Genomic DNA, 23,707 nt, shown 5'->3' with positions numbered 1-23,707 from the left:
TCTATTGGGAGATGATACTATCTCGAGCTTTCGTAGCTAGAGAGGAGAAGTCAATGCCTGGCTTCAAAGCTTCAAAGGACAGGCTGACTCTCTTGTTTGGGGCTAATGCAGCTGGTGACTTTCAGCTGAAGCCAGTGATCATTTGCCGCTCTAAAACTCTTAGGGCCCTGAACAGTTATGCTAAAATCTGTTCTGCCTGTGCTCTATAAATGGTTCAATGAAGCCTGGATGACAGTGCATCCATTTGCAATATGGTTTACTGAAAATTTTAACCCCACTGTTGAGACCTACTGCTCAGAAACAAAGATTCTTTTCAAAATATTAGTGCTCATTGACAACGCACCTGGCTACCCAAATCTGATGGAGGTGAACAAAGAGATTAATGTTGTTTTCACACCCACTATCACAACATTCATTCTACAGCCCGTAGATCGAGGAGTAATTTCAATTCCAAGATGTGTTATTTAAGAAATACATTTTTTAAAGGCTATAACTGCCATCGATACTAATTCCTGTGATGGATCTGGGCAACGTCAATTGAAAACCTTCTGGAAAGGATTTCCCATCCTAGATGTCACAAAGAACATTCGTGATTCATGGAAAGCGGCCAAAATAATTAACATTAACAGGAATTTGGAAGAAGTTTATTTCAACTCTCATGGATGCCATTGAGGGGCTCAAGAAGTCAGTGGGGGAAGTCACAGCAGATGTGGTGGAAACAGCATGAGAACCAGAATTAGACGCGGAGCCTGAAGGTGGGGCTGAGCTGCTGAGACCTCAGGGCGGAGCTCTGTGGGATGAGAAGCGCTTCTCGTGGACGAGCAGAGAAAGTGGTTTCTTGAGACGGAATCTGCTTCTCGTGAAGAGGCCATGGAGACTGTCACAGCGGCAACAAAGCATTTAGAATATTCCATGAACTCAGCTGACACAGCAGAGGCGGGCTTGAGCGGGTTGACTCCAATTTTGAAAGAAGTTGTCTTCCTTTAGGAAATTGCCACGGGCACCCTAAGCTTCAGCAACCACCGCCCTGATCAGTCCGTAGCTGTCAGCACAGAGGCAAGACCTTCCATTAGCAAAGGGATTGCAACTCTGAAAACTCAAATGACGGTTAATATTTTTTAGCAGTGAAGTATTTAAATTGAGGTACCTACGTTATTTTTTCAGACATCATGGTATTTATTGCACACTTAACAGACCACAGTGTAGTATAAACAGACCATTAATGTGCATTGGGAAGCTAAACATTAATTGCAGTATTCGCTTTATTGTGGTGGTCTGGAACCAAGCCCACGATACCTCTGAGGTATGCCTGTATCTTACAGAAGCCTCCTTATTTTTTCCCCAATCTGCTATCACTCGCACATTTATTTCAACAAAGTTTGTCCAAGATATGAGCAAAGCACTGAGTAAAATATTTTGCAGAATTCCATAGGCAACTCTAACCAAGTATTAAGATACTTATATATTATTTAATCTACATATCTTATTGACTATTAAGTGGTATCATCCTTAAAATTATATTTTATTAACTCGTAAGTGATGACATCATGAAAATTATATGCTTTGCTAAAGCTCTAAGGTGATGTTCAGACCACAGGCACACAAAGGCATTTTAAATGAATGTCCACAGGGAAAGGCGTATAGAAAGGGGGTGAGTATTTATTGCCAGGCACTCTATTAAGTAAAGTTATTTTGTAATTTATCTGATTGAATCTGATTTTCAATCCTACGCCATAGTATGATTATTTCCACTCTGCAGACAGAATGAAATAACTTTCCCAAGGTCCTAAATCTAGGTTATGATTTTGTCCCGGGTCTAACTTCAAGGCCCAGGCTCTTTCTGGTACCCATGCCAACAATTTTAGATATTTCATGTTAAAATCTGGGGAAATAATGACAGAAAGAGGGAGGCCACAGTTCTATATGTAAGACGTTGGTTCTGCCTCTCTGGTCAGTGGTCTTCACAGTGAACTCCAGAATCCTGTTGTCCCAAAGCTAAACCAGACGGGATGTTTGTGGGATGGAAAGAGAGTTGAACCCAAGCAGATGTGAGGGCCACTGGGATCTCATCAGTGTGCTTCAGCTCTGCCCGCAGCCCAGTGAAGAACCTGCGGCCCCCAGCGTGGCGCTCATACAGAAACACCGTAAGGTCCTCTTTCCGCACCGCATCGCTCATCTCAGCAGATAAATGGGGACGTCTTCGCGGAGAGCCTAGCGTGTGCCTGCGACGGGAGCCAGGTGGAGGGCCTGCCCTGCCCCTGGAACTTGGCTGTGTGCCTGAGACAAAGCAGACGTTTTTACCATCCGGAGAATAAAACAAACAGAAAATTATGAAGTGCACAGAGGGATTTTCCACGTTGCTGAGCCCTGCACAGTGTTCACACTTGAGCTCCCCGTTTGGAATTCATTATCTCAGGGCGGCATTTGGCTTCGACAGCCAAGGCGGCTGAGCTGAAGATGTGCGGTTGCTGGGGGTCACCTGCCGCGGCCGCGGCGTCCAGAGCAAGCTGCGCTCTTCGCAAGTTCTTCGTCGACAACCTCTGCCTCTTCTTTTAGGCCACTGCCCGAGGGGGAGCTCTTATATAAAGTATTAATTTGGGGCCCATTCCCGGCCACTTGTTTTGGTATCGTGTGTTCTCGGAAAGCTCCCTTTATCTGAAGGCACTTTGTTAGCACTTTTCCTAACCTGCATCACCTGCATTTATGCAGTCTTTAATTGGAAGGGTTTTAATCCTGCATGAATGTCTGGATCACACCCACAGAAGAAATCCGTCCATGACCACTCTTCTGGGAAATCCTCTCCTCGTAGTCCCACAGACATGTCACTTCTCGTCTGCCTCCTGAGCCTTTGTTTTTATTTTCTCCATCCCAGTCCTGCTTGCCATTTAGCACCTGAATTCCTTCTCTTTCTCTAGCCCTTATGAAGCCACTGAAGCCAAACAAGACCTCTTTTTACCCTGAGTCTGCTAGTTGTGTTCGGTTCTATTCATCCGACGGCTAATCAATGCTTTATAACATCTCTTCTATTTTTTTTATCTTGGATAGTACTTTAGAATTGTTACCACTATTTAACTTCTTACCTATTTATCTCTGGCCTCCTGAAGTAAGGCAGGCACCCCTTCAGACCTATTGGGTACCCGTCACAGCCCTGCGCCCCCTCAGGTCACGGGCCCCACCTGCTTGTTTTCCCACTAGATGGGCCTTGTGGAAGGATTTCTCGACTTGATTAATCGATTAATTGATTTCAAAAACACACAGCTGAATAATCAGTTGCTAAAAGTGAGGCATGCACTTGAGCTCATTGCTTCCCCTTTCCCAACAGCTGCCCCACAACTGGCTAAATGACGTCCTGGCAAGAGGGCTGATCTCAGCAGGGAGGGTAGAGCTCAGTGGTAGATCGCATGCCTAACGTGCACAAGGTCCTGCATTCAATCCCAGTACTGCCATTAAAAAAAGAAAAGAAAAGGAAGTAAAAGAGGGCAGATTTCAAGCCCCCGTTCATGAACACACTCACAAGAGCTCGTTCAGGGAGACTAGGAAATGAGGGAGTTACGGAAAAGCAGGAATAAACTGCTGTTAACTGCTCTTGTTTGCAATTTGCTCCTGGAAGTAGCAAGCCACATTTTACTGCACATATATAATACAATTGTATTGATTAAACTGTCTTTTTCAAAGTTACTGGTGCAATTAAATTGACCTTTTGCCAGTACAGAAATAACTTGTTTAATAAAGACTGAACAAATGAATTGAGCATAACTTTAAATCAGCAGGTAAGCAAATCCTTGTTTGGAAGGCCTTTGTAACATCACTGCAAAGGCAGCGTGTGGACCCCATGGATAGTTATGTGCCCAAATGAATGAAGAGTCCTTATGCAGCCAAAACCAGAAGTCAGGCGGTCGTGATGTCGTAATACCAAAGGATGTGTCGTAAGTGTGATGTTCCTCTCTGAAACCCACCCAGCCTTGGGGAATCCACTTGGGTGCATTGGGCGTGGTGCTGGATCCTGAATCCCTTTGCAAACAGGAAGCGCTATGAGAAGACAAGGGGTGTTCAGGCACCACTTCTGGGCATCTGCACCTGTTTCCCAGCCCAACCTCTGGGCCACGGACACTAAGATGTAGATGACAGAACTGCTGAGAGCCCGAAGCCCAGGTCATCTAGGTCAGGAACCAAGCCCTCTGGAACCTTAGCATGTCCTCTGAAACACAGTTCCACTGAGCCCTGCACAGGATCTGGTATTCCAAAGGGGAAGCACCTCGCTGGACACACAGGATCTTCTGGAGATCTTTGAGAGGCCATCACTTGGTGTGCTCTGCATGGTGTCCGGCACCCTTACCAGGAGGAGCAAAGAAACATAAGGCAGAGCCATGCTCTGTGTCACAGCTTAAAATATCCATTCTCTTCAAATCTGTGAATCCTTCCGAATCCGAATCTCCTGGAAGCACAGATCAAAATACAGGCTTCAGCACCTCCCCTGTCTGTTGAATCACTGAAATCTCTGGAGGTGGAAAGGCTGGATGGAGATTCAAAATCTGTACTTGAATACAGCACTTAAGTGGTTCTTATAAAATTGAAGCGTGGGAACTGTTCTAATGAGGGTTACCGGTTTGGTCCATGACGGGAGAAAGCACAGAACATTGAATGTATTTCGTATTCTCTTGTGAGATGGTCGGTCAGGTGTGGCCACAAGAGGAGACAGACAGACAGGGCGAGGAAAGCAAAGTTTCTCAGACTCACGGTCGTAGAGACGGGAGGCACGGAACGCCGCATGGGACCTTGTGGGAAAGAGCGAGGGGACTAGGAGGCAGAGGACGGGAAGGGAGGGGAGATTTTGTCCAGAGCCTTTACTTCTGTGTCTCGGGAGCAACAAGGTAGAGGCTGGGCAGGGTGAGAAGTTTGGGGTTGGGTGCTTTGAGTAATTTGGGGTGGCTTCAGGCTGTAACCATCTTTAGCTGACCAGTTAGTCTCTAGCTCTTGGTCTCAGGACGATGGAGGCAGAGGAATATTTCCTCCAGGGCTCCTGGCCAGATGGAAGTGATGTGGCCCTGGACTGCGCAGTCTGCAAACCCCAGACGTGCTCCCCGCTGGCTCCTTTGCTGTCTCTCGGAGTTAACTAGCTCTGGGAGGGGCACTCTCTCCCCAGCTAGGGAGGCTGTGTTTTGTTTTTGCTTTTTAAGATTACTTTTTTTTTTCTTGGTGGGGAGAGGGAGGTAATTAGGGTTATTTATTTATTCTTAGAGGAAGCACTGGGGATTGAACCCAGGACCTCATGCATGCTAAGCACGCGCTCTACCACTTGAGCTGTACCCTTCCCCCCTCCTTTTTTAAGATATCAGAATATCCTAATATAAAGAAAGTCAATAAATAAATGTTTCATATATTTTATAGATTTATAATATGGATTTTAGGCGATCTGTAGGCAGAATGGCCCTTGTCTGCCGGTGTGTCAGCCTGTGAATGGGAGGAGGAGTTACCTCAGGGAGATTAGTAGGCACGCAGGTTAGATGCCCACTCCTCTTGCCTCAAGTTGGAACCTGAAATCTGTCTGCACTCTGGGAGCCAGAAACATAGTTTTTTGGTTTTTTGGTTTTTTTTTTTGTAATTTCTTAGCTTAAGTGTAGTGTATGTCTCAAGAGAGATGAGAAGCTGAAGGATGGGAGCCTGGAAGTCATGCACATTTTAAGGGACAGGTTTAGGGGGAAGCAAAGGAGAGGAGGAGGTGGCCAAAGTCAGAAGGAAAACCGAGAGCGAGAGTGACACACTGCAAGGGGAGGACAGAGACAGCTTGAAGGTCTTGCTGGAGTTCACGGGCTCTGTGACAAGGGGCAGACCGTTCAGATAACATGGGGACGAGAACGAGGCGCGGGTGCTGACGCCTGGCGGGTTCAGCAGGGACAGGAGCGTTAAGCTGGGAAACCTGGGGCGCTCGGTTGCCAATAGCAACCATAGTGACCGTTTTTACTACGTAAGGTCAACCAATAGACTTGGGCTTATTTCCCGCGCCCACTGAACGAGGAGGCTGGAGACTTGACACCTCGGACACCTGCGAGCCTCACCGTTTCCTGATCATCTCCCGCCATCTGATCAGTCACAGCTCCCTTCTGTGAACCTCCCCCACCTGCCTGATTGCGGAGCCGCCCATCACTTCCTGACCTTGGAGTGCCAGTTAGTCTGTCCAGCGCCACACCCTGAGCAGGTCCACCTTATGTGACTAGGCAGACAGCTCGGAGTTTCTTTGCTTTTATCTTGTTCCCTTCCAATCACACTGTTCTGGTTCCTCAAGTCCTACCCACCCCTTCCCTCCATTTTAGAATTCTCCGCACTGTCCTTCCTCCGTCACGTACACCCAGCCTTCTGGTCCCTTATAAATACGTTTTCTTTGGCATGTACAGAACCCTCACCCTGAAGCCTGTGTAATATATCATGTAAGGGGATATCCAAGATTTAATAAGGCCTGAAGTCTAGAGAAAAGGAAAATTAGAAAAGCTAAATTGATTCTTACACTGGTTGGATACCAGAAAGTCAGAACAAATATCCCAGGTGGTCTCACTCTGCAGGTTATTGGAATCTAGAATTTTCACTGAAGCAGTCTGCGTGTTGTTAGGGTGGTAAAAGCCCTTTAAGCGGGCACAAATGTAGTTTTTTTTTCTTTTATGGGGGGGCTTGACTTTTCGGGACTTGGGACTTCGTACTGGGAACAGGGGCTGTGCCCGTGGCCTCTTTACCCCTTAAAGGTGTTGACTGGCCAGTCAGCGCCTCCGTCCGCCTTTATTATTTCAGAGCATCTCTCACCATTTCTGTCATAGCCTCTTTTTCGCCCAGCCTGAGGAGCAGGGGTTCAGTCGGTTAGCAAGCTCTCGTCAAGATGGATGGAATTCTAGACTTAATCTGAAGTGAAGCGTCTCTCCATCTGCTTTGGAAACAGCTCACAGGTTCTCCTTGTTGATTCAGATGCGATCATCAATCTCCTGCCAGAGGAAATTAAGAGCTGCTATTTGTTTGTTGGGTAGAAGACGTTCTGGAGTTCTGACCCCTGATTTGTTTCTCATCCTCGCCCGTAGTGTCTGACTAAGGGTTTACAGAGGCTTTTCATTTCTTGAGACTTATTGCCTAAAAATTTGTTTTGTTCCATGATGGTCCCGTTTCGCCAAGTGTATCGGAAAACAAACTCTGTAGCCTGGTTCTTGCTGGCCGTCTTCCAGCTGCAGGAGGGCATCACAGGCTGGTTCCTTGAAGACCTGCCCCAGGGGAGGCGCCATGTCGCTCGGTGGAGGTGGCCGCGGCTGGCCGGCTCGCTTCCCACCTCCCGTGGTGGTGAGTACGCCCTTAGAACACAGGATGTTGTCCCCTAGAAGGAAGAGAAACGGCTAAAAGCCATCTCAGGCCCGGTTTCTGGAGTAAAGCAACAAGGTTTCTTTAAGTAATTAAAAACAAATTATTTAATGAGTAAAATGTCTGAACGTTGGACCTCACCAGCACTGCTACTGACGAGGAAGTAACAGAGGCAAAGGGGGGCTGCCTGACAGAAGAGGAAGTCCGCATCACCGACCGTGCTGGCGCTCTGACTGTACCGGCAGGTGGTGGGGCCCCGGTGCCGTCCCCTCCCCCATCGCCGGGGGCTCCCTGGGCAGAGAGGGTGATGGCGTGGTTCCACTTCCCTGGCAGGTTCTTGTTCCCGCAGAGGAACCTGGCAGGCAGGGCAGACCTAAGCCTGGAGAGAGTGTGTTAGAGGCCGAGTTCAGCATCGTGATTCTTTGCTTCACGTGTCTTTCCTCATGTGCCTTTCCGCCACAGTAGAGTTTTAAAGAACCTGCGAGAACACTGAGACTCGCTCGCCCCTCTTTGCCCCGGGCGCGCACGCGGGTTACCCGAGGTCACAGAGCTCAGAAACCAGGCCTCCAGACTCCCCACCCAAGCTCCGGCGCCGTATTTCTGTGCAGAGGAAGCCCTTGGGGAATGGGACGCAGGTGACTGACAGGATGCTGTTTATCCGGGAGGTAATGGTGTGATCATCCTTCCCGCCGGCTGAGCATGTCCTGTGTGCCTGGCACTTTTCTAAAGCTTGCAAGTCGTTTTAGTTTAAGCATCGCCAACAAACTCTTGAGTGGGAATCATTATTATCGTTATTTAAAAAAAAAGGAAATTGATCTAAAAAATTTCTATAAATGTAGGTTAGGTATGTGTATAACTGAATCGCCTTGCTGTACAGCTGAAACTAACATTGTGAACTGACTTCTCTTTAATAAAAACACAATTTAAAAAACGAAAGTACAGTGGGCTTGATAGCTGACTCCAGCTCACGTGGTTAAGCCGTGGATCACGAATTCAAATCTGGGTCCGTGGATTCTAAAATGCATGTTCTTCCTGTGCTGTGCTGCGGACAGACATCCGTGCGTGTTGTACATAATTGTGACCGTTTGTGCATGCCGTTCGGTTTTTCACGAGGCATTGCTTGTTATCAACAACCATAAGCATCCTCATTATTAAAAATTCTTCATAATCACCGTATTAATAGCCTATAGTCTTACGTCTGTCATCTTGCTCTGTGGGGTCTGTTGTTTCTGTTGCTTTGATGTTCTCCTTCTCTGCTTTTCCCTCTGTGTATTCTGTTGTGTTTCTGTCACTTTCTGAAGCAATTTGCAGTTAGACATCTTGATACTGTCATTATGAGTTGTTGGCATGCCTCTTTAAACTTATATTCAACTAATTGTTCATGGCCGAAATTGAACAATGTTCTAGCTCCACTTCCTAGCATATAAGATGAATAGTTTATCTTTATCTCAGGTTCTTTATCTTCTTTATCTCAGGTTCTTTCTTAGTTTCTGTGTATTTAACTTGAGGTTCAAAAACATTTTTTACAACTATATTATTTCTATCACAGGGCACAATCTCTCTCTCTCCATCCATGTATCTACAAGAGTGGGTATGTAGATGTATCTTCTAAGAAGTTTGTAACATGTTAGATTTGAGTGACTTTAGAGAGCATGTGGAGATGTCTGGGGGTGGAGGAGAGTCGGGCCCGCATTTCTGGAGTCCCGTCTGGCCTACAGACACTGCGTTAGGAATCATGAGCACAGCCCCCACAGGGGAAGGCTGCAGAGACGCAGGGACGTCCCTGGGAGTTAAGTGTAAAGATGGACGAGCAGCTGACTGAAGATGAGACTGTACTGAACACTGGTGTTGTAGGGTTCAGTGTCAGAGAGTAAGGAAAAGTGCTTGGAATAGTTGAGGAAGATTGAGAGCAAGGAGCCATGCCATTTGATGGAGTTTCAGGAAGCTGCGATGCTTTGGAGAACGTGCCTGGAAAGTGTCCCCTAGATCTGACGCTTCAGGCTAGTGGGGACCTTAAGAAGTGCGATACCACTGGGATAATGAGCATGCAGGACGCAGGGGTGTGGCTGAGGACCAAATGCAAGGTGCAGGGGCAGCCGGCTCCTTCCCGCTGTGACACGGGTAGGCTGAGCCAGCGCCCAGCCGGGCCCGTCAGCTCTGCCGGGCGCACTGCTCAGACTCCGCAAGGACCGCTCACGGAACTGAGGCTCGGAAGGGCTACGGCGTGCTTCCCGAGGTGAAAATCCCCACGGTGAGGCGCTCAGTCCTGCTGGGCCTCCGTTCCGGGGGCTGGGCCGTTGAGGGGAGCCGATGGAGTCACGTCTGGAACGCTCTCCAGTTCTAGTGCCGTGGGTGCGAGGCTGCCCGGGGGCGGGAGGCTGCCCCCAGCCAGCCAAGACAGACACTTCAAGGGGACCGGTGACCCTAAAGTGCCTCTCAGATTGTGAGCCAGCGGAGTCGGAGGGGAGGTCGGGTATCGGGTTCCTGAGCATTGCTGTTGACATCCGGCAGTTTGATGAAAGGTTGGTAAATGGTAAGTACTGCAGCTTTTCACTGTCTCGTCAGAAGTGCCTCTTGCCATCCGCTGACAGAGAGGTCTAAGCGAGTCCTCAGGAGCAGGGATCTCTAGGATCTACATCTGGGAATGATCTCTGTGTGGCTTCCAGCACACGCCTTAAACTTTGTATCTTGCAATTTGTTAAAAAAAAAAAAAATGATGGCAGCAGCCGTCCAGTTGGTACCACAGAGGTTTGCTGAGAGTTCAGCACTTGCCACCCGCTCCTTCCTGTGCGCTTCTGTGGCCGGCGGGCGCCGCCGGTGTTCGGGCTCCTGTCCCGCCCCAGAAGGAATTCAGGGACGAGACGTAGTGGTTAAAAAAGTAAAGTGAGAATATATTAAAGGAGGCATAGTGCCCTCTCAAGGGGGGAGCGGCCGCCCTGAGTTTCTTTGGCAAGTTGGTCACAGAGGGTGTAAAATGAATGGGCGGAATATTCAGTGAGGAGGGAAGGGTTTGGGGTCATATTCCCTGATTATCATCCCAACTGCACCTTCCCAAAGGGAGGAGGGATTTTTGTCCTTATTTAGTCTGGATCGGAAGTGTCCTGGCGTCTGTGCATGATCAGAAGTATCTGATCTGCAAGGCTGATTTTATTGAAATGAGGGCATGATGAGCAAAAGGTTACATTCGGACCCTGGAGATTCCTGCCTTTTCCCACCTTTCTTTGTCTGCCTCCAGGACGCTAGTCACCCCAAAATGTGTGATCTCCTGTCAGTCCTGAGATTCCTGCTTTTCTCTGTCTGCCCAAGGACCCCCACTGTTTACATGATGTGTGGTTCCCTGCATTTGGCCTGTGCCCCGCCTTTCTGCCCAGTTCCTGCCATGTGGCCTGCGTCCCCCTCTCTCTGCTCATATCTAGTGTCTGCCTGCTCTGACACTACCACTCCCATCGCTGACCCTTATTCAGAAACCCCCAACTTCTCCAGTTTGAGAAATGGAGGCCACGCCGAGAAAGAAACCTTGGCTGAACCCCACTGAACTGCAGTGATAAATGGGAAAAGACCCAAGTGACTCCTGTTGAACCAGATAGATGAACTGCCCCCATCACATTCTAAAGGAAGCCAAGCAAACCCGAGCAGCGTTCTGCAGGTGATGTACCTTCCCCGACAGTCAGCCAGCATCTTCCAATCCAATTGGCTCTGTCCCTCTTTGTTACTGAATGATTGTTTATTTTTTTAATTCTGAGAAGGCTCAGAAGGAAAGGAAGTACCAGAGAGCAAAACCTGCTTTGGGTTCTGCATCAGTCTAGTTACCTGGGGAATCTCGCATTACCTGGAAACGTTTAAGAGTCATTAAAGATAACAGCTTTTGCTTTTCGGTTTGAGAATAGCCACCATTCACGAGAAAATTGCCTTCACATTTTTAAAGTGCTCTCCTATTAATGAAATCACAGATAAAATGTCAAGATTATACATGGCTTAGGCTTTTCATCGTTTTAATTAATTTTCAGTCAAAAGAATGTGATTCTGTCCACATCTTTGCTTATAATTTGCAAGATTTTGTTTATGTAATAATCAGACTTGAGCTTTCTTTTTTTAAAAAAATTGGGGGCGGGGACATAATTAGATTTACTTACATATTTCTTTTTAATGGAGGTACTGGGGATTGAACCCAGGACCTCGTGCATGCTAAGCATGTGCCCTACCACTGAGCTAGACCCTCCCCTCGACGTGAACTTTCTTGAATCAATTGGCCTGAGCATCTCTAGCACATCATTTGGGCCACTGGCCCCTGTGATACTTAAAATGTCCCTCTGTACGTTACAGTAATTAATGTACACCTTTCCATCCCCCGTATATGGGGAGCTCTTGAAGATAAGGGACTAAGTGTAACTTATTTATCATTTTTACCTCTTAATATCTAGAACAGTACCCTGTATATCAGAACCAATCAGTAAATAGTGGCTGGATTGCTCAACTTGGAGGAGTCAGTATTAAGAAGACAATTTAAATGCTTGCTCATTTGGCGATACGCCCATTCTTTATGCCTTTACTTTTCTGTGACACCCCGTTCTCCCTAGTTTCTGAAGTGCTAGCTAGAATCTTTGCTGTGTAAGGCTTAGTCCTTTAGAAATCAAAGCTCTTGGCTCAGCCCCTTGGGCCGTCCTGCCTTTTATGGGGGCTGTAAATTTGATCACCATCAAGGGCTGTTAAACAACATACAGTGATAAAAATAGTTCCCTTTGCTGACATTGGGTGTTTTCTAAAACAGCTCGATAAATTCCGGTCAACAGAAACTCTGTGAGATTTCAGAAGTCAGAAAGCGAGCTGGCGACACGTGTCTGGGCAGACAGGAGGAAGAAAAGGCTCTCTGCTGCTCAGAGGTACGCCCGCAGTGCTTTTCATTGCGTCTCGCGGCTGACTTTGCCTTCGCTCCCCGGTGCTCTCATGGAGCTTATGCAAGCTCACGGGGGTACAGGAGGCCCTGTGGGAGGTGACTTGTTGGCAAGGTGACGTCTCTGCAGGAGGCGTGATGGGCAGGGTGGGTGGCAAAGGTAAGTCGGTGGCTTTTGCAAAGAAGAGATTTCAGCTGTATCTCTCAGGTTCTTGGGAAGAAGTGCAGGGTGACTAGGAGGATGCCCTGGCCTTGCGAGACCTGGAAGTAAGAACAGCTGATTTTGCTTGTCTCCTTCTGTTCACGCTCTACCCCTCCTGTTCCCGAATGTGGTCTCAAATGCCATTGCCTCAAACTACACTTCTGCACCGTCATTCTCCTATTGCTGAGTGTACTCAACCCAGTCCAACTCAAAACGCGCCAGACTGGAAGTGAAGAGGCCAGGCACCCAGTCTCCCTCCGTGTCTCCCCAGACGGGTAGACCCAAGTGCGTTGCACAGCCCTTCTGGGGCCGTTGTCTGTCCTTGAAAAGAAACAGGATTGCACGTGATCTTGAAGATCCTTCTGCCCATCAACCTTCTCAGACACCTCGATTAGTTTGCAAACCCTGCCGATCCCTGGACTTCCCTGCTTTTCTAGCCTGATTTCCCATCAGCACGGGTCCTTCTGTACCTGCAGGGCGTTTCTGAAGTTAACTCTGGGATCCTTTTAGGGAGAGTGGGCTCTCCCGCCCCACACTCTCTCACCTTGCGTGTCCCCCATTTTCCTCACCTTCCAGGGTGGGGTTGAGTCTGCATGTCCACCTGCGCGCTCTCCTTTTGCGCTTGCCTCGTTTTCACGTACAGCTCCTTCCCCATCCCTCAGACTCCTCCACCCTTTCTCCTCAGCTTCTTTTCTCTTCAGCCTTCCTCAACTAATATCTCTTCTTCCAAAATCCGATTCAGTGACGTCTCTTTCAGAACCTCCTGGAAGAGTCTGGAAGCATCACTGTAAATGGTTTCTGCGATAGTACTGACTGCGTCTTTGCTCACACAGGTGTTTGGTTGTAGACTTTGCGTCACCACGCATGTACACCTTGTTGTTGCTGTTGTTTGGAGCCCAGGGAGTTAGTTTATTTGTTAATGTTTTTAATGGAGGTACCGGGGATTGAACCCAGGACCTCCTGCCTGCTAGGCACGTGCTCTACCCCTGAGCTATCGGCCTCTCCCCTGGAAGCATCACTGCGGACTGAGCTTCATAAAGGGCTTCAGTGACCGTCCAGAGCTGTGGGGCTCTAGTCCCAGCCCTGCTCTGACCGCGAGGCTGTTGGGCACTTTTGGCCTCTCTTTCCTCCTCTCGTCTGATGCTTGCTGACTGGGGCGGGGACCAAGCACGTCAGAGAACGTGGTCCCAGACGTCTTCGTGAGCAGGTGGAGGCTGTGACACTGGAGCAGGCCGGGGGGAAGATCACAGGGGCTGGCGGAGACTGAGGTTAACAGGAGAGCTGTCCCATCACTTCTCTTTTAAAGTAATTAGCCTGAGACACCAAACAGGCGCGCCAGCCGAATTCAAACACGAGGCCACTGAGTCCAGGGGCCTCTGCGGTGCCTTTCAAGCTCCAAGGGCTGCTCTCTGAATATCGGTTCTCTTCTCTGACTGTGCTGTGTCCCTCCTAGGCGTTCTGCGGTGTGTGTGCTGCGGCGTTCCTTTGCACGATTTTTCGTGAACTGCTCTGTCTGTCTTGACTCTCGACTCGAGTATATTACCGGCATGCATTATTCGTTTTATAAGCCCCGGTAACGCCTACCACAGGCTTCTGCGCATGTTGATTCTCAGTGAAAGGCGTGCTAAAGTTTGCTTTGAAGGTGCCTAGAAGTTGAGAGTTGAGAAAACTGTAGGAACAATGGAGAAGAAGTGTTTAAAACAGAGCAAGACGCCACTGTAATAGAGAGGCCAGGGAAAGCGGTAGCTGGTGCCTGGTGCTACACTGAGTCAGCCCTTTGATTTCACAGAACACAGATTTCCAGAGCTGAGCTGGGGAGAGTCTGACCCAGTGTTTCCCCAGATGGGGAGCCGAGGAGGTAGATGGCGCCTGTTTACTGTAATACCTGGGTATCTTATTGTGTGTTGGAAATGTTCCTGTGTATTTTAATCGTGTGTTAGAAAGGCACTAATTTCTCATTTGCGGAAGTAATAGGGTCCTGTTAAACTTAGAAGAGTATTCATTAAATGCTAGGATGGATAGTCTTTGGATTTAGGAAAAATCAGGAAGGTATTATTCCAATTACAAGGTTTTCCAGAAATCCCTTTGTTTTTGAAAGGAAGAAGTTGACTTGGTAAAGGTCACGCCGTCAGCGATGGGCAGAGTTAGGCTAAACTCCAGGCGCAGTGCAAAGGGCCTGAGTCTCCCTACGGCTCGGGCTGGTTTTACGTTCCTCCTCTTACTCGGCTGTTCCTGTGGAAAATGGACACGAGCCCAGACTCCCAGGGATGTGAAACAGCCCAGACACATGGCGGGAGCTTCATAAATACACGTCCCCCTTCCCCCCCACACCAGCCTTCCTGAGTCACAACTCAGTCTTCTTTCCCATGTTCTGCTTGAGCACACCGATTTCTCAGTGGTTTCATGACTTACAGAATATTCAGATACATCTTACATTGGTGTTGCTGTTTCAAGATAATTTCACTTACAGTTTCAGTGTGAACCCAGAAGATTAGGAGCAAGAGAGCATTGTTTTAGTTTTCTTTTGTTTTACTTTTTTTTTCATAGACGTATAGTCAGTTACCGTGTGTTAATTCCTGGTGCACAGCACAGTGTCCCGGTCATACATATACATACACATATTCATTTTCATGTTCTTTTTCATTAAAGGTTATTATAATATATTGATTTATAAGATATTGAATATAGTTCCCGGTGCTCCACAGAAGAAATCTGATTTTTGTCTGTTTTTATCTATAGTGATTAACATTTGCAAATCTGAAACTCCCATATTTATCCCTTTCCACCCCCTTTCCCCAGTAACCATAAGATTGTTTATTATGTCTGTGAGTCTGTTTCTGTTTTGTAGATGAGTTCGTTAGTGTCTTTTTTCTTTTTTTCCTTTTGGATTCCACATATGAGTGCTATCATATGGTATTTTTCTTTCTCTTTCTGGCTTACTTCACTTAGAATGATGATCTCCAGGTCCATCCACCTTGCTGCAAGTGGCATTATTTTATTCCTTTTTACGGCCGAGTAGTATTCCATTATATAAATATACCACAGCTTCTTTGTCCAGTCATCTGTCCACGGACATTTAGGTTGCATCCATGTCTTGGCTATTGTAAACTGTAAAAATGCTATTGCTGTTGTAAATGCTATGCTATTGTGAAGATGCCCCTGTGAACATTGTGGGGCATGTCTCTTTTGGAATTAATATGTGTACTTCTCCTGTTTCTAAGGCGCTCCCAGGCACCATCCTCTTGGGACCACAGGATGATCCATTGGTGTTAGAATTCCAAGCCATGAATCCACTCTCTTTTCTTTTTTTTTTTTTTTTCTGTTTTCTCTCTGTTGCATCCATGTCTCAGCTGTTGTGTATATGCCGTTGTATGTGTGCTGCTGTGAACCCTGGGGTGTGTGCAAGACAGCATTCTCACCCCCGTTGTCTGCACAAAGATAGCCAAAGCCCCTTGCACACATAGCCTGGAGCTCCTCTCTCACATCCGACTGCTGTTCCTTCTCTTTTTCCCTTCTCTCAGAAGGAAAAATACAGACCGATCTAAATGAAGCCTAATTGCTGGGTTTCAGCCCTATATTTATACTTTATAATGCTGATTTCTTTAAAAAAAATTGACTTTCTGCGTCTTGTTCGTAATGAAATGGTCCCGGGAGACAAATGACTCACTGTGTCAGAAAGAAAATTTGTCCGCCAGACTCTCATGCTTTTTCTTGAGATTCAGTCCTTCTCCCGCCGGCCCCCTCCCCCCTCACATTTTGTCATGTCTGAGTGAAATGACTCACATTTCCCTGAGGGGAAAACAATGCTTTTAAAAGGAAAAGCTACCTTGGCAATAACTGAAGGGGTTCACGGCTGTTCCAGGAAGGGGTGGGTTTGTTCAGCCCCGGTGTGTATGTATGCGTGTATACACTGTATTTACTACGTGTAGGTGTTTGGGTTGTATGTGTGTATACGACACGCGGGGTTTCACATTCTCACCCCCGTTGGCATTAGCTGAGGTGACAGGCGTCTGTCAGTGTCTTTTAGCAGCCAGGACAGCGCTAAGACTGGGTTTCATGCGCAAGATACAGGTCCTTTTAAGACTGCACCTGCCGCCACCCCTCCCCACGCAGGCGGCATGTTCCCAAGGGCTCGGACTCCGGCTCCTGCCCGCCTGGAGCCCCTCTGTGTCAGCAGGAGCCCTGCTGCGAAGTGCAGCTGTGGCGGTGTGGACGGGCACGCGGTAAGCGCAGCAAGCTTCCTGCCGGCGCGGCCCCGCTCTCGGTGGCCGGGCACCGGCCACCCTCCCTTAGTTGACGGGCATCCTCGCCCGAGGCAAGGGAGGCAGTGCTTTCAGAGCCCCATCAGGAGGCACCGCCCTCCGCCGCGCAGTGCGAACGACGTTTGCATCCTCTGTGTCAGGGGACGTTCTCGTCAGGACGAGGCGCGTGGGTTCTGTCCAGCCGGCAGCACTCTGCCGCTGGCTCTGCCTCTGAGGTCCTGCGCCCGAGGCCGTTTGCCCAGGGATGTTTTACTGGCTCCTCGAGGCTGCTTTCATCTCCCTGGGAGCTTGGACAGCTGCAGCACGTGGGAAGACAGGATCGTTAGAAACTAAGAGAAGATGGCAAAAAGGAGCCTCTCTTGCCCTGAAAGCATCCAGGGTCCTAGGAAGCTCCTGGGAACTCTGTCGCTGACACGTTTGTTACCCCATTTACAAGAAACCCCTGCTTCTGGATAGAAGCTGGCTGCCTATTCAAGGATCCACTCAGCTTCCACGTGGGCCATCCCTAGAAAGTGCTTATTCAGCCTTTTTTTTTTAACTTATGAAATAAATTTTATTTTTAGGTCATATCATTGTTTTTCTTACTCCTACATTTATTAATATATAATTGACATATAAAATTGTGTCAGTTTGATGCACAAAGTGATGATCTAATACATGTGTTTGTTGTGAAAATGATTACTGCAATGAGGTTAGTTAACACAGCCATCTCATCACATAATTACAGTATACATTTTTTTTTAGTGAGATTATCATGGTTTTTAAGATAAATTTATTCTTCTGTATTTTTAATGCCAAATAGTGTGGATCATAGGATACGGGAGGGAAGAGTAGCTTAGTTCAAATCTTGAGCAGTCACATGAAAAAGAGGTGCCCTCGTGCTTCCTTGAACAACTTCACTGAAGCAGAGCCATCCGGGTGCAGAGAAAGGCCAAGTCCGTCATCGGAAGCGCAGAACGTGAGACACATGCTTCTCTGTTAAGCAGAAACTTCATGCTGAAGTCAGGCGGGGTGGATTCCTGCGCAGCTGTGTGCGAATGGTTAGTCTGCAAGGTGAGCAGCACTGAGCGCGAGAAGCCGACCTGTGCGTGAACAGCACCATTGGCCGTTCTCTCCTGGGCTCTCAGTGGAAGGTGCCCATCCGTCTAGAATGCCCAGTTTGCTCAAGGAGGGTTCTGTTCAACATTTCATTGAGGCTTTTTGTGCCAAGGATGACCTCAGTCAAATAGAACCTATGGCCGTGACCCAGTGTTTGCTCTTTCGTTTAAGGGGACATATCGTGTTGAAAAACAGACCGTTCTGTATACTCTGGGACGCTCTGGGGAGTCAGATATACCAGAAGGGGCTCATTTTATTCTTCACGGCAACCTTGTCTTGACCCTGTGCTTCTGTGTCCTCCTTACCTATTCCTTCTGCCTCTTCTTAATTCCAGGATAGGTGGTTATAATTTTACAAGCATGTAAAGTACATATGTATGTGTGAATACATAAATGTAAATGTGTGTGTGTGTGTATATGAACACATGATAATTAGGAGTCAGAAGCTTAATGGCTGGACATAAAGCTATCCTGTTTTGGTTATGTTACTGCCAGAAAGTCATTTAACTAAGCTTTACAGTGAGAAAATTAATGAGCCCTCCCACAGAGCATCACCACAGGGAACCAATTTTAAGATGATACACATGATGAAATGACTTCTAAAAATACCAAGAATCTGGTGAATGTTAATGGTGGTCTTTTTGCTATAGGAGAAAGCAGATAAAAAAGAGGACCCTTCATCATATTCTGTGGCCTGAGTGTAGCCACCCGATGAATGCAGTGCAGGGAGGGAAAGCAAAAGGTAGATCTTCAAAGAGGCATTTCAGTGAGTATGTGATGCACAGATCCCGGCTGTCAGGGAATATACCCAGATTTGAATGCAGGACGGGATCCAGGCTGAAGCCCATGCTTACCCCAACCCAGCCAGCCAGTTTCTGGACAGTTAGTTACTGTGCACCATGCAACTTGGTCTTTCTCTTTTTCCTTTTTTCGATTAAAGTCTGATCAGTTTACAATATTGTGTCAGTTTCTGTTGTACAGCATAATAGTTCAGTCATACATTTACGTACATATATTCCTTCTCATATTCTTTTTCATTATAGGTTACTGTAAGATATTGAATATAGTTCCCTGTGCTACACAGAAGAAACTTGTTTATCTATTTTATATATAGTAGTCCTAAGTGAATCACATGGATCTGTCTTCTCCTCCAGCGTCCACACTCTTGGATGTGGTCAAATCCACATCCTAGCAATCAGCAACATGATTAACTGCAACTTGCATTCTAAATTTTATTTGCATCCAAACAGCAAGACAGGAGCCCCAAGAGGCAGTAATCCTTTCTGTGGTAAAGCTTAGCAGTGGGTGTCATATCCAGTTGTACAGGTTGTACACTGCACAAGGTTAGGGTGTATCAGGCACACCGTAAATACTAGAGATTCGTGGATTTATCGTGACGGTTTTCCTAAAGTGTCTTTTTCTAGGAATCCAACATTTCATAACACGTTTCTAATAGTTGTAAGTAAAGTGATGTGCTGTATGGGCCAGCTGAAAGAACACATTTCTCTCACTTTAGAGTTTTACTGCTCTTCCTGTGAGCCCTGTATGTGAGCTCTTCCTACTTTGGGCAGAGTGGTGGTCCACTCTTCTTAGACTGAAGTGAGCAAAACTTCCTTGTGAAAATCTTCGATGGAGAATCTTCAGGTTATTTCTATATGTGGGAAGCTATTCCTAAATAAAAGTATATATCCAGAAGGAACCTTAATTCAGAAAGACACCCGCACCCCAATGTTCATAGCAGCACTATTTACAATAGCCAGGACATGGAAACAGCCTAACTGTCCATCGACAGATGACTGGATAAAGAAGTTGTGGTATATTTATACAATGGAATACTACTCAGTCATAAAAAATTGACAAGATAACGTCATTTGCAGCAACATGGATGTCCCTGGAGAATGTCATTCTAAGTGAAGTAAGCCAGAAAGAGAAAGAAAAATACCATATGAGATTGCTCATGTGTGGAATGTTAAAAAAAAAAGGCAAATGAACTTAAATATAAAACAGAAACAGACTCACAGACATAGAATACAAACTTGTGGTTGCCAGGGGCAAGGGGCATGAGAAGGGACAGACTGGGATTTTGAGATTTGTTGATACTGACAGGTATATATAGAATAAATAAACAAGATTATACTGTGTAGCACAGGGAGATATATACAAGATCTTATGGTAGCTCACAGAGAAAAAAATGTGACCATGAATATATACATGTTCATGTATAACTGAAAATTTGTGCTCCACACTGGAATTTGATACATTGTAAAATGATTATAAATCAATAAAAAATGTTAAAAAAAGAATATGAAAATGAATCTATGTATATTCATGTATGACTGAAAAACTGTGCTGTACCCCAGAAATTGACACAACATTGTAAACTGACTATAACTCAATAAATTAAATAAATAAATAAATAAATAAATAAAAAGAAACAGATGCAAGTAGATGGAATATTTTAAAAAAAGAAAGTATTATCTATTCCTAAATGAAAAGTAAATTCAGTGCCTGAAAAGTCAACTCAATTTGTTCAGCCTGTGCCGGCAGAGCCCCGTTCTTAGGGAAGTGGAGCAGGGTCCCCGGACGTACAGCAGCACGAAGCAGAATGCAGCTCAGACCTTCACTGAGCGTCCGGGAATGTGGGTGGGGTGGTGGAGTTCACAGACGGCGGAGGTGATGGTGTGTGCCCTGGAGGGGCTGAGGTAGACTTGATCAGGGAGGGGCGAGTCTCACTGAGTCATCTGTGACACACAGACCCTCCCTCAGTTTCCAGACCACCTTGGGGGGAGCCCTGAAACTGCTCCACACGTGGTTCTCCGTCTGAGGACTGCTTCCACTGGATCGTCTTCAGGGCACGTTTCGCAGGCATCACGGCCACGGCCTGGAGGGACGGCAGTGGGAGTCAGTGTAGAGCCCGGATTCCCCCACCGAGTACGACGACACGCATTGAGTTGGACAGGGCCGGCCTGCGGGGCCGGGGTGGGGCATCTGCTGTGGCTTCCCCGCTCCCTGGAGGCCGTCAGCGCTGAGACTGCTGTTAGCATCAGGATGGAGTCCACTGCTGCGGAGCAGGAGGTCAGTGGAGGAGGAGAAGGCTCTGACTGACGTCCGCTGAGCGGCGTTGAGTGTCCGCGCCTGAGCTGGCTGGGATGCAGGGTCTGAAACCCCATCTCGGCCTCTGTGCTGCCCCGGGAGATTCTCTAGCCGCTCCAGGTGTGGCTGGCTCAATGCCCAGTTAGACCTTCTCCATTCAGGCAAGAGCCCTGACTCCTGATTTCCGTGCCCGGCAGTGTCTAGACACTGGGTAGCATTATACAGATTGGACCGGCCCATTCGAGGATGCTTTGCAGCTCAGACATCATCCCTAACATTGACCCTATTTACTCCACCGCTCACTGAGTGTCAGGGTTCTGAGAAGGTGCAAGCAGACACCGGCGAGCGGGAGGGCTGGAGCTGCCCTGAGTGACTGAGGCTTGTGATGTCCGCAAAACTGCACCCTCTGCGGTTGCTTTGACCCTGCCTGGGTCTTGCCAGCTGCTGAGGGTGCGCTGAAGGTGGTCACGGGGCCGTGGGCTGCCTCGGGTAGTGGTCCGCCGTGCACTGCTCTTTGCCGTGGCCTTCCCTTCTGTCCCACGGGCTCCTGGCCCAGGAAGGGGCTGCATGGGGTCCGAAGTGCCCAGCGCTGCCCCTTGCCAGAAGGCTCGGCCCACCCAGGTTCCCTGTGGCTCCCACAGGACGGCCCCGAGACACACCGAAACCCAGAATCTCCTTTGCTACCATTTTGTCTCAAGCCATATAATCGAACTCGTTAAACTTCACTTGTCTTCAGCGTCGTGTGGCAGAGAGAGGGGCTGAGCCACGATGTCGAAGATGCCGGCTTCAAGCTCCGTGCCTCAGCTGAGTTACTAGGTAACAAGCGACAAAGGATTCAATTCTTTGTCTTTACTGATATTTCTCCCGGCTAAATGAGAGAGCTGATGGGAGCATTCAGTGAGATCAGGGCTGTGCACTTGGCTTGGAAGTCAAAAAGCCGTGTTTCTGTTACCTTGAACCATAGTATCAATATGTGGACAATCAGAATAGTAACAGTGGCCAACTCTGAGGCCCTTAATACGCTCCAGGTGCTGTGCTGAGTACTTCTCACACTCTGTCTCTTTTAATCTTCGTTGTAACCTAGGGAGCTTGGTGGAGTTTTATTCCATTTTTATGGAGACTTCTAATAGTTGGCAATGTTTCCTAGTCTTCCAGTCCTCTGATAGAGCCAGTTTTCAAGTCTGGGCCCAGGCCTGAGCCCGTGCTCCTAACCATCTCACTATGCTATTTCTCAATAATAAAGCAATTAATACTAATAATAATAAGAGTAATTAAACATCTACCTGAAAGATGAATGTTCTGTTAACCTGACAATGAAGGGAAATGATGGAGGGTTAACCGTCCGTGTGTATTTTGTAGAAATTGTTTCTGGGCCCTTAGCACTGACATTCCCAAGAACTTGACTGTCTGAATAGATCGCATTTGCTGGTGTCCAGGGCTCTTTCTCTGCCTGGAGGCTCTGGAATGGACTGGTTAGGTCTTTTCTAGTCCTAACGATTCCTGGGAAGTGTTTTCACAAAGCAGAGGTTACATCTGTTCATTTCCACTCATTGAAGAAAATTCACATCTTTGGTTCTTTGGTTTGGTTTAATTTGGTTTCAGAAGGGGACTTTTAAAGTAACGGCTGTGACCTCACTCACGTAAACCAATGGAAGAAGTCGAGGGAACCAAGACTCAGGAAGGGGCCAGGGGTTGGGAAACTGCTCTCAGGTTCTCAGAGCAGGAAAGGTAAGTCACGTGTGCAGGAGAGCAGAGAGTGGAGCCATCCACACCACACGTGGTGATATGCGCCATTCTGTCTATTTAGTGGAAATCCCCAGGGTTGAGGAAGAAGGCTTAATTAATAATTGGTAATTGAATTAAGGATCTAAAGATATACACCTCACCTTTTGGGTTGCCTCTTTTCCTGATGTCCACCCAGGCGTTTCTTCCAAAATATCTAGGTGACCTTCGTCACCTGCCCGGCCCAGTGCAGGTACTGGGCACCAGCTGTTGAAAGGCAGACCCCGTCTCTGCTCGTGGTGCTGAAGGTCTAATGTTTCACCCGAGCACCTGGTGGCACCACAGGGGCACCGTTCTAAACATTTGCAGTGTTTGCTTTCCAAACCTTGCTCAAATTGCTTGGCTTTATGTTAATTGTCCAAAGCAGGATGCAGTAGTTGCTTCTCGGTTCACATATAAATACAGCTCTCCGCACATGGCATAAGCACCCATAGAGTTAGCAGCAAATTAAGATGTCCATTTGCCAACTTTATTTCTGTGTATGTGCGGCAAGTGTCACTTCAGGTTTTGCTGGTCAAACGCACCTTGTAATGGGCATTGGTAATTTAACTCCTAGGGATGGCTTGGTTACAGAACCCCATAAAAGTTTATTGGCTTCTGCTTGCTGACTTAGGTTGTAGGTTCGAATGTACCTCAGAAATTAGCTTCACTCCGTTTAATGGCTTCATTGCAGAGCGGCTTTCATGTTCTCCAGCACTTTAATATATTTTTAACAGCAGTTTCTAGTTCTTGTGAGCTATTTCTATGTAGTAGGAGAGGCAGGTTGGCCCCGTTAAATGGCCAAGATTTAAAAAAGAAAGTCCCTGAAATGGATTTCCCCTGTAGCGTCCAGGTGGTTGGGGACCTTTGCTGGTAATATGGCTAGAGATAACCCTTTGCATACTTCAGCAGCCACCTTCAGAGCTGTAAACAGATCACTGTGTTAGTCACTGCTTTTTCTAAGGGCGGATAAAGAGTGAGTGCTCATAGCCATTTGAAAATGATACTTATGGTTTACATAAAACCAAAGACAATTGATGTTGATGAAAACTTATAGCCATTTATTAGT

The 23,707-nt window shown here is 47.3% G+C and overlaps 1 protein-coding gene and 1 long non-coding RNA gene across 5 annotated transcripts in view; one reads left to right on the top strand and one right to left on the bottom strand.

Moving 5' to 3' along the window:
- The window catches only part of CTNNA2 (catenin alpha 2), a 933,346-nt gene that overhangs the window by 558,074 nt on the left and 351,565 nt on the right, over positions 1 to 23,707 (top strand). The window lies entirely within an intron of this gene.
- Positions 628 to 6,272, bottom strand: LOC140690049 (uncharacterized). The gene is made up of 2 exons (XR_012065242.1): positions 6,154 to 6,272; positions 628 to 1,042 (listed from the first exon to the last, which is right to left on the bottom strand). It is a non-coding gene; the product is annotated as an uncharacterized lncRNA (long non-coding RNA).

This window comes from Vicugna pacos, chromosome 28 (genome assembly GCF_048564905.1).
Source record: "Vicugna pacos chromosome 28, VicPac4, whole genome shotgun sequence".
Taxonomy (NCBI): Eukaryota; Metazoa; Chordata; class Mammalia; order Artiodactyla; family Camelidae; genus Vicugna; species Vicugna pacos.
This window is presented reverse-complemented; position numbering and strand designations above follow the sequence as displayed.